Source organism: Mus caroli, unplaced genomic scaffold (genome assembly GCF_978045245.1).
Source record: "Mus caroli unplaced genomic scaffold, Mus_caroli_1 scaffold_1, whole genome shotgun sequence".
NCBI lineage: Eukaryota > Metazoa > Chordata > Mammalia > Rodentia > Muridae > Mus > Mus caroli.
Window position 1 is genome coordinate 94624736 of NW_028227256.1, and position 9988 is coordinate 94634723.

The following is a 9988-nucleotide window of genomic DNA, read 5'->3' on the forward strand; positions in this document are numbered from 1 at the left end:
GCACTGACCAAATAAGCAGGGAAAAAAAGACGGAGGGAGGGAGGGAGGGAGGGAGGGAGAGAGAGAGGGAGGGAGGGAGGGCCTCACATATGGCTAGGACTGAATAAGTATTTGTTAAATAAATGGAAGACAGTTTATTAGAAACCAAACAGCTAGAAGTCAATGTATCACACATGAATATCAAAACATTCTACAGGTACTGAAGATGAAGGGGAATATATCAGTAGAAATCCGATCACCTGATGGTGAGCTGCTATTACAACTGAAGCAGGGATGGGCAGCCCAGGACAGTACCAACTATCCAATAGCTCTCAGGACAGACTGCATAACAATGGGATCCAGAGAATCTGCTTCATTAAGGAACTAGACAAGGACCAGCTCAAACAATTGACTTAAGACTTCCATAGGGACAGTAGCTAGGTGAAAGGTTACATTTACATATCCTATTAGCAGCTCCTTCACTCATCTTCAAGTCCTGGAAACATCTGCCTTTGCAAAACCCATCCCAACTTTCTCTCCTTGGCACTTCCCACTCAGAGAGAGAGAGAGAGAGAGAGAGAGAGGAGAAATTCTCCAAAAAAGTCCTTAGCTTCCTAGAAAATGTTGTAAAGCCATTTCACTTTGGTCGATTAGGCATACGGTGTTAGCTGATTGAGGCCGGGGCCATGGAGAAAACGACATATAATACAAAGAACCCACGTTGCTCCTGATTAAAGTCACTCATGTGCAACTAGAGAAAATGTACACACACTGAAACTTCTGAGCACTACAGGGTATCCTGGGTTAAAGGCCAAGGCCTGTTTTTATAAACCCCTGTCGTTAGTGCTTTACGCCCACAACATTACAATCTGTATAATTCTAAATTCTCTGGGGGGAAAGAAAGGGCTTATTAGTTTGCCATCATTTCCTTATTATGGGATGCCTTAAAGGACAATGGAAGACTGATGAGCGTGAGAAACAATCTGGCAGCCTTTCCTTCCCCTGTGCCTACTCAGGTAATAGCTGTAAGGTCCAGAAACAGCTACAATGTCAATAGTATCCCCCAGTTTCATTCCAATCCATTTGCTGAAGATGCCTGCTGACCCCTGCCTAAGAAAGGAAGCAAGGAGCTGGTGAGGATTGTGATCTCACAAAGTTAAAGAAAAAAATGACAATTTCCAATTTCCATGTGATTTACAGGTGTAGAATAGGGCAGGGAGGAATAGCAGCACTAGTGAGAACCCAGGCAAAGAGAAATAAGAGCCCTGGTAACAACTGCCACCAACAGATTTAAACAGACTGAGAGGAGGGGCTGCAGAGGAGACCTCGAGCCTTTACAAAACCTACACAAATAAGGTCTTAGAACTTACCACCAAGATAAAGACAGTTAACAAAGCAGCACTTAAAAACTAAACAGTGTAAATGCCACCAATTACAAACATCTGCTTTCTACAAGGGACTCTACACTAGTCCAAGCCTTACGAGCCAGATGTCCTGACTTTTCCCAAATTTACCAAAATTTGAGGTTGATCTACAACAATAAGAAGTTTTGGGCAAAGCTAGTAATACAAAGAAGAAATACATGTGTAACCAACAAAAAAAAGATGTTTTCTTTAAATACTACAGTTATTGTGGTCATTCAGTATTGACATATCTCTTTCTTAAAAGTCCCCAAAGTATAAAGGGCCAACACCCTTATTAAGATCTAGTTTGTACATATAAGTACTTTTCTAAAGAATCAATTTTTAAATACTCTAAAATTCAAAAATTTTGGAACTCTTAGTTTTCTGTAAGTAAAAAGTCACTGTTGTACAAATACATTTGAGGTATTTTTCTTATTTTTTAATGCCATGTATGTATGTGGGGGGTGTGCATGTGTTCAAATGAGTGCAGGCACTAGTGCAGACCAGAGGTCTTGGGTCCCCCAGAAGCTGGGTGACAGGTAGATGTGAACTGCCCAACAGGATTCTGGGAACCAAACTCTGCAAAGGCAACATGTGTTCCTAGCCCCCGAGCCATCTCTCAATGGCTCACAAATACTCTTTCTAAGATATCAATGGATCTTGCGCTCAGAGGCAGATGACTTCAGCTATTGAAATGTCAGGCAGTATTCTTGTAAGGGCTTTGGCCTTCACTGCTGTGTCTACAGTTGTCCTCTGTGTTGTCTAGGACAAGAGGACAAGCCAGCAAGAACATCTTCAGTGTACAACAGAGAAAAACCATCTTCTTGCCTTACTTCTGTCGGTTGGACCTGGCATTCTCTATGCTTTTAGTTGTAACTCCTTGTGGTCCACAGGGCTCATAATGAATGGGCTTCTCCTCACTTATAATGGACAGAGACAGGCTGCCTGGCCCTTTCCTTCAGTTCTGCTGGGTCACTCAAAGTTGTATTTAAAAATATTACATTTTTATTTCTCAAGTTCAATTCCTATTTCTTTTTTGATTCTGTCCTCTCAAGTTCTCTTGACAAGAGCCATGTGGAAACTGTGTTCTTGTCTCTTCCCTTTATGTCAGTTTAGGTCAGCAAGCAGTGTCAGCAGCAGGCACTGCCCAGTAACTAATGTAGTAGCTATGCTCTAGACAGACACTGCTAATGTACAGCCTTTTATATAAAAAAGAAACCCAAGCTCATTTCAGCAAGGTCAAACTCCTGGGCACACATCTGCACCACACAGGTAGACAGTTTGAGGAATGCCACAGGTCTGCTGAATTTCTGTTGTCACATGACTTCAAGGAAACAGTGTAAATAATTTTGTATGTTTTCCTTCCCAGCTTATTGAATTGAAATATTCTATCTATATAGAGACATTCTTGCAAATCTAACATAAAAATGATCATCATGTTTATATTGTCAAAATCATCAACTTCTACTTACCCGCGAACACAAAAAACAACTGCAAGTTTTAGACTAGTAATTCCCCATAGAACTCTAGGCAGTGAGATTGTTCTTACATCAACTCTGCCTCATGGATAGTGACTGGCCACACATGGCTCTCAAGCACTTAGCACATGGGCAGTACAGCTGAGGAGCTACCATGTTAAACTTCATTCCTTTTTAATTAATTTAAACAGTATAGGGTTGTGGCTCCCAAGAACAATAGTTACCATCCCATGGACATCAGAGATGAACCAAAAACAGCAACAAAATACAAATTATGGGTCAAAGACAAAAGATGACATTCACAGAGAGGGTAGCAGGAACAGTGGCAATGTTCCCTGAAGCCCAACCCCCACAGTATGACGTGGCAGACAGGTGGGACCTGCACACCCATTGACTCATAGTGGAGGAGGGGAACCCTGAACTATAAAACAGGATCCCTGTATCTTGAATACTATGACTAGCTTCTCTTTCCTCCAACAGGAAAAATACTACCTCTACTTGTAAAGATAATCCACAATATAAACTGTCTCTAGAAGAGCATCCCCAACGAAACCACTGTGTTCCTTTTTTACAGCTATGAAGAAATTTGGGTGAGCGATGGCTTATTTCAGCATCACACACTGGGTGTTGTCACTCTGTGTCTACTTGTGTGCCTGACCCCTGACTCTCCTAAAATATATTTGTTGAGCCACACAAAATTTCTTTCCCTTCTACAATGATGAAGGAGCTAAAGTGATGGCCTTGGGTTGGATTACAATTCCTGATCCATTTGGCTTGGTCCACATAATAGTATTTAAAAAAAAAAAAAAAAAAAAAAACAGAAACATTTGGGCAGTTCACACTTTGAGATGCTTCATAAGTGTAAATTTTAAGTTCCTCCCAGCCAATCTGAGCACCTGGCAAATGCTGGATTCGTCCCAACCTGAGAACATGTGGCTGGTTCTCTTTTCTCCATGTAGCCTCAGCTGTCCTTCCTCCCCATGTCTTTATTCTTTCCCAGTGTTCCACTTGACTTCCATTCTCAAGCTCCCCTGGATCTGGAACATCTTTTAACTCTCCAATTTATTAGAGTGCTAATTCATGCTTCAGGTCTTAGAGAGCTCACGCCCTCTGACATTTTCACTGACCGTTGCCTACCACCAACCAAGAGAGCAGAGAATGTATTTATGCTTGCACACCCAGAACATGACACAAGCTGTCATCATCAAATCCTCTGTGACTCTCTACACTTCTCCCACCACTGTATGTCAGAGTCAGCAAAATTTGACCATGTGGTAGGATCTTGATAAACATATGTTGAGTAAAGGTTTGGCAACAAGTTAGATGAGGAATATCTACTCCAAAATATTTGGGTTATGTATTTATGTACATTATGCATTACTTTTAATTTGGGACTTCTGGATTGTCATTCCCTCCCCCACCCCACATTCAATGGCAAGTGATGCTCTAAGAACTCTCTTGGCTGGGGCATCTAACCTTTACAAGAGTCTGAAAGGGAAAGTATCAGCTCAGGACCCCTGAGACCAAGTTCTTAGACCAAAGGAGATTTATTTGCTGGAGAGGGACAGAAGGCAGGAATGAGGGTCACAGACAGGTGATAGGAGAAGAGGGAGAAGGGGAAGGGAACAGGGAGAGGGGAGAAAAGGGGCAAGGGAGAAGAGTTAGGGGTATTTTACCCAGAGCAGGACAAATGACTGTCTCTAGATGGAGAGTAGACAGATGTGGCACATAGAAAACTCGTGGTTTATGTCTCCACCCTTGCCCATGTGTAGCAAATGTGCCTCTTGGCCTTCATGCAGGTGCCCCAACAACTGGGGCTGGCTGTCCCTGAATCTGTTGCCTACATGTGGATCCTGTTCCTTTAAGTGGGCCACCTTGCCTTGTCTGGCCTCATTGGGAGAGGATGTGCCAAGCCTAGCAGTGACCTGAGGTGCAGTGGGGATGGGCCTGGGTTGCTCCCCAAGTATTTGCCTGTCCTTTTACCTTGGAAAGTTATTTAACATCCCAAACACCCAGTTTTAACATCTCCAAAATGGGAGTAATAGAAATATATATGTAAATGAACTCTGAAGGGACTCTGGCCTGCTCAGCTAGGGAAGCATGGCTCGGGCAGGCCTTGTCCTTCCTGGATTCCCTCTTCTGGGGTGATTACTCAGAGGGGGGGCTCCAGAAGGGTGAGGGGGGAATGAGGGGAGGATCTGCATGAGGGGGTATGAGGAGGAGGGGGGCTGGTATTGGGATATACAAAATTTTAAAGAGAAGAAAAAAAGAAAGAAAAAGAAAAAAAAAAAGCTGGTTTATAAAGGTAAAATGGGAAACTCCACATTAGGATGAGGGGTTTAACTTTGATCAGGCATGTTCATTAGTGAGCCAAATGGGGGGTTGATTGCTAGAGTTCAATAATTTGATAGCTGGACCTTGGTAGTCAGTCTCAGGAGGAGGAACTGGCCAAATGAGGTGGATAGCCCTTGGGGGCTAGCTTTAAGAATGCAATCTAACAATTTTTAGCATGACAGAGGGAATCGGGGAAGGGCAAGGCCTGCCCGAGCCATGCTCCCCTAGCTGAGCAGGCCAGAGTCCCTTCAGAGTTCATTTACATATATTTTTCCATTACTCCCATTTTGGAGATGATAAAACTGGGTGTTTGGGATGTTAAATAACTTTCCAAGGTAAAAGGACAGGCAAATACTTGGGGAGCAACCCAGGCCTATCAGAAGCCAAAGCCCCAAATTATAGACATACATCATTTATAAAGAGAGATATTTAGTGTGCCCTGGATAATGCAAGACCACTCAGGGGCTTAGGAATAAACCACAGAACTATCTGTCTGCCACATGGAATTATAACTATCCCTGCCATCAACTATCTTTTTAACCTTGGATCAGATATGTGCAGGTCTTCCTCTCAGCAGTATGGGAAATAATAGGAGATGATAAGCAAGCTAACAGGTCTATAATCAGCATTCAGTAGGCTGAGATAGGAGGATCACGAGTTCCAGGTTAGCCTGATCTATATACCAAGTGCCAGCCTAGTCTGGACTAAACAGTGGCTCCGTCTTCAAAACAAAACAAAATCAACAAAAGACCTAATAAAGAGACAATAGACTATTCAAGTTTCCCCAAGTAGACTTGATCGCACAGAACGGCAAGAACACTTTATTCATAGCCTATCTGTTTGAGCTATTTTTATGTAGTTTTAACAATTAGCTCTTGCAGCCTAAAGGAGTTAAAGTGAAGAGTCTAGAGTCTGATATTCATGGCCGTTTCATCAAACCACGCAGTTTCCAAGGCAATGATAAGGATCTTTAATCTCACATTATAAAGGAGATAACCAACCTACTGAGCTATCAGTACGGCTGTAAAGTTAACAGCACACTCCTCAGGCTGCCCTTCAGCCTGCCAGGCCTTATTTTGCGGATTTAATCAATTCTCAAAAGTCCCACAGGAATGCATGTAGCTTATGAAACTCCACCCAGCCAGCAGGTAAATTAACTTTTCTTTGAACTACGGAAAGAATTGGTGTCATCACATTTTATAAAATGCAACTGGCTTGGAAAGGAAGAGCCTGAGTCAATCCTTCACCTTTTTAAAGTTCAAAAGCATTCAGAGCGATTTATTATTATTATTATTTTATTAATTGTTGTTGTGGCTAACAAACAAATAAACAAGTTTCATTTAACTTAAGTGAGACTTGCAAAGCCAATCCAGTGTTCATCAGACATTTGTGCCTGTGGTATCCTGGATAACAAATGTCCCCATAGATTCAATATTTGAACCCAGGATCCCTGGTGGGTGCTACTGTCTGGGAAAATTACAAAATGTTTAGGTTAAGGGATTCTGTCTTCTATAAATTGCTTGTGATCATGGTGTTTTATCACAGCATCAGACAAGTATCTAATACAATATTAAAGTGCTACTCTATTGAAAACTGTATATTTGCGGGTGGGTAAGATGGCTCAGTGGGTAAAGGCACTTGTCACCAAGGGTGAAACCTGAGTTTGAGACCTTAAGCTGACATGGAGGAAGTAGTAAACTAGCTACCACAATATGTCCTCTGATTTCCCATGTGTGCCTGTGCCTCCCCCTATAAATAAATTAATATAATAAAGTTATTTTAAGTTATGTTCATAAAAACAAAATTTTCTACTCTCTAGTTATTTCTCTAGGCATTATAATTTCCTTCCCAAGAGGAGGAGAAAAACATCAATGTGGCTACCCAGTTAATTGAAGTTTTGGATAAAATTGTGGTAGCTTTTCAGTATTTGATTACCACATAATACAGTGTTTAAGTGAGAGTTCTCAACCTGTGGGTCGAGACCCCTTGAGGGTAAGGCCATTGGGAAAATATTGATATTCACATTACAATTCAAAACATTAACAAAATCACAGTTATGAAGTTATAAAGAAAAAATTAATTCTATGGTTGGGGTCACCACAATGTGAGAAACCATATTAAAGGGTCCCAGCATTAGGAACACTGTTTTACTGGCTGCTTTTGCTCTAAAATAGTTATTTCCAAATGTGCATCTATTTGATGAAATCTGGGCATTTGAGACATTAGTTTTAGAAAGTACATTCTTAGTGAACCTGGTATTTACTTCACTCTGTAAGGCAGCCTCACAAAATTATGGCCTACAAGGGCTTATATACAGCATTCTTCACGCTTTCTACAAGCCACGTATTGCTGTTAGAATATGTTTGATGTCCATATAAAGATATAGGTGTCACAAAATTAGTTTAGAAAGCCCTTAAGGGCAAGAAATATATTCCATGTCTTGCTCTTTAAAGCACCCAGCAGACTTGCATTGCATGATACAGGGACTCATGAAAATGTCTATTACATTTAGGCTATAAGAATGACAGGTCTTAGCCATTTAATACAGAGTATAAATCTGATTTTCTTGGCGCTTTTCCTTATAAGGTAGTTAGAAGACATTAAACGATGTCTCTTGTGTCTGTGATTATCAACTAAGTTTCTGAATTCACTTTACAAAGAAGAAGGTTCCCCCCCCCCTAAAAAAAATATTAATTTTACTTGTAGGTTGGAAACAAGACTATTGAGACAACAAAACACCTGAAGCAAAAAGTTCTTATCTCTAAGACTGGGGTAGTAGGATCTTCATGGTAGTTGAATTTCTATAACCATGGGAATAGAGATCCATAGCTTAAACATAGGGTTTGCTGGATAAAGGACAGTTTCAGCTCTGAACCCTGTTAACCAGTTCCAGAAAATGCGGTGCTGTCCCTCTTAGACTTAAAGAGCTCCAGGCCAAATTCATCTTTAAGTCACCAAATCTCAGCTTTAGGACCAAACTCAGGTCAGGAACCCACTAGCACAGAGCTTCAGCCTAAGACCTTGGCTCAAAACCACCACACAGCCCTCTAAAATCGTCCCAACAAGCTCTAAGCAGCCAACAGAACAACGTGTATTTGTCCAGGTCAACAGAGATTATGATGGAAGAGAGTACCAAGGCCACACAGATGAGGTGATCCAACCAGATTTAGTGAATATAGGAAGTAGTGGGTACTGTCCATCCTGCTTGACAGAGCAATCACCCTTCCCTGGAGGATTACACACACTCTAAGGCTGGCAGAAAAAGGCGGGGAGACAGCAGAGTGGGCTGGCGATGAGGATGGGGAATTTCCATGCTTCCAGGCACTTGCCAGCACTTCAAGCGCCCCAGTCGCTATTCCACGTCGGTAGCTGTCAATCTGCGCGGCAGCCCCTACTAATGCTCAAACTAGTCCTAAGGATCCACTCGGGGTCCCGCGGGGCTTCGCCACCGCCACTTAGAGTTGTCCAAAAAGGGGGCACAAAAAACCCAAGGCGAATGAACAAACGCGCCCAGTAAGGCGAGGGCGCAGTTAAAGTGCCACAGTGGGGACAGCGCGGGTGAAGAACGCGGTGGTGCTGACAACCCCAGCACTTGGGAATGCCAGGAAGGCTCGGACGCCGGATGCCGTGACCCCGGCCGCGCCGGAGGAAACCCACCGAGTCCCCGCGCCAGGAAGCCGGGGCACCAGCAGCCCGCTCCCCGCCCCGCCTCTGCCCAACTTCCGCGCCCCGCCCCGCCCCGCGCCCGACCCTCTCCCCGCCGCGCCCCGCGCTGGCCACACTAACCTGCGCGGCCGCAGGCTCTTCCCGGGACGGAAGCGAGAGCCCGCGGGCGGCGGGCGGAGTTAGTTGGAGGCTCCGGGTCCCTGGGCGGGGACAGGCTGAGCACGCGGCCGCGGCGGCAGCTGGCCTCCTTCCTCCCCGGGCCGCGCGCTGGGCTCCGGGACCGCCCGCTCCCTCCCCCGGGGCGGCTCCCGCCTCGGCTCCGCCTCCAGCCCTCGGAGCCCCGCTTTGGCTGCCCGGCTCCCGGGGAGCGCGCGGCGGGTGCTTGGAGTCCCGGGCGGGTCGGAGGGTGGCGACTGTCCCAAGGTCTCTGAGGAGCGTGGAGAAGGCCAGGGCCCGATAGTCTCTGGGACGCGGCGGAGTCCCGGGTCCTTTCTGGCCAGCCCCGCGCGGTGGCCGCGCCAGGTGCGTGGAAAGAGGTAGAAGACGAGATCGGAGTTGGATCGGGGGCTGCTTCCCGAGGGGACGAGGGACCTCCTTCTTCCCCAGCGCCCTTTGGGCTGGGGCTCTGCCGGGTGGTCGGCACCCGGAGAGAGGATCTGGTTTCGAACCCTTAGCTGAGGTGTAATTCCATTCAAAGTCACCTCCCGCAGCCAGGTCCCTGAATTCGAACCACACACATAGGTTGCTTGCGGTTTCCTGGCCAGAACCCCAAGACCAGAGGTTTGCCTCTCCTGACTTTCCACCTCCACCTGCTGTCCCTTTCTGCTTCTGAGGAGCACTCAGCTTTGGCACACAAGACAACCAGACTATCCCCCTCCGGGCATCACCCTAAAGCATGAGAAACAGGACAGGATGAGTAAAGGCCAGAAGTGTTGTGTAGTAGAGGTTTGATCACTGCGCATTACTATCTGCACCCCCCACCACACACACACAACTGAAGAGCTTTTAATAGAAAGAGGTATTTAAATCTCCCCTTGTGCAGTGACTTTTGGAGTGTTCATGGCGCCCTTGCTGTGCAAAGTCCTCTGCTTTTTTCTCCAGAGTTCCACCTTATCTTTCATTTAATCG

The 9988-nt window shown here is 45.0% G+C and overlaps 1 protein-coding gene across 8 annotated transcripts in view; it reads right to left on the reverse strand.

The window, feature by feature from the left end:
* Positions 1–9083, reverse strand: part of Pam (peptidylglycine alpha-amidating monooxygenase) — a 271195-nt gene extending 262112 nt beyond the window's left edge. For 4 of the 8 annotated variants that reach the window (XM_085839864.1, XM_085839854.1, XM_029480198.2 and 1 more), the window contains exon 1: positions 8981–9083. The gene's annotated coding sequence lies outside the window, so the exon portion shown is untranslated. The remainder of the gene's footprint in view (positions 1–8980) is intronic. The other 4 variants (XM_085839859.1, XM_085839861.1, XM_085839856.1 and 1 more) reach the window with 1 other exon arrangement.
* Between the last annotated feature and the right edge of the window lie 905 nt (positions 9084–9988).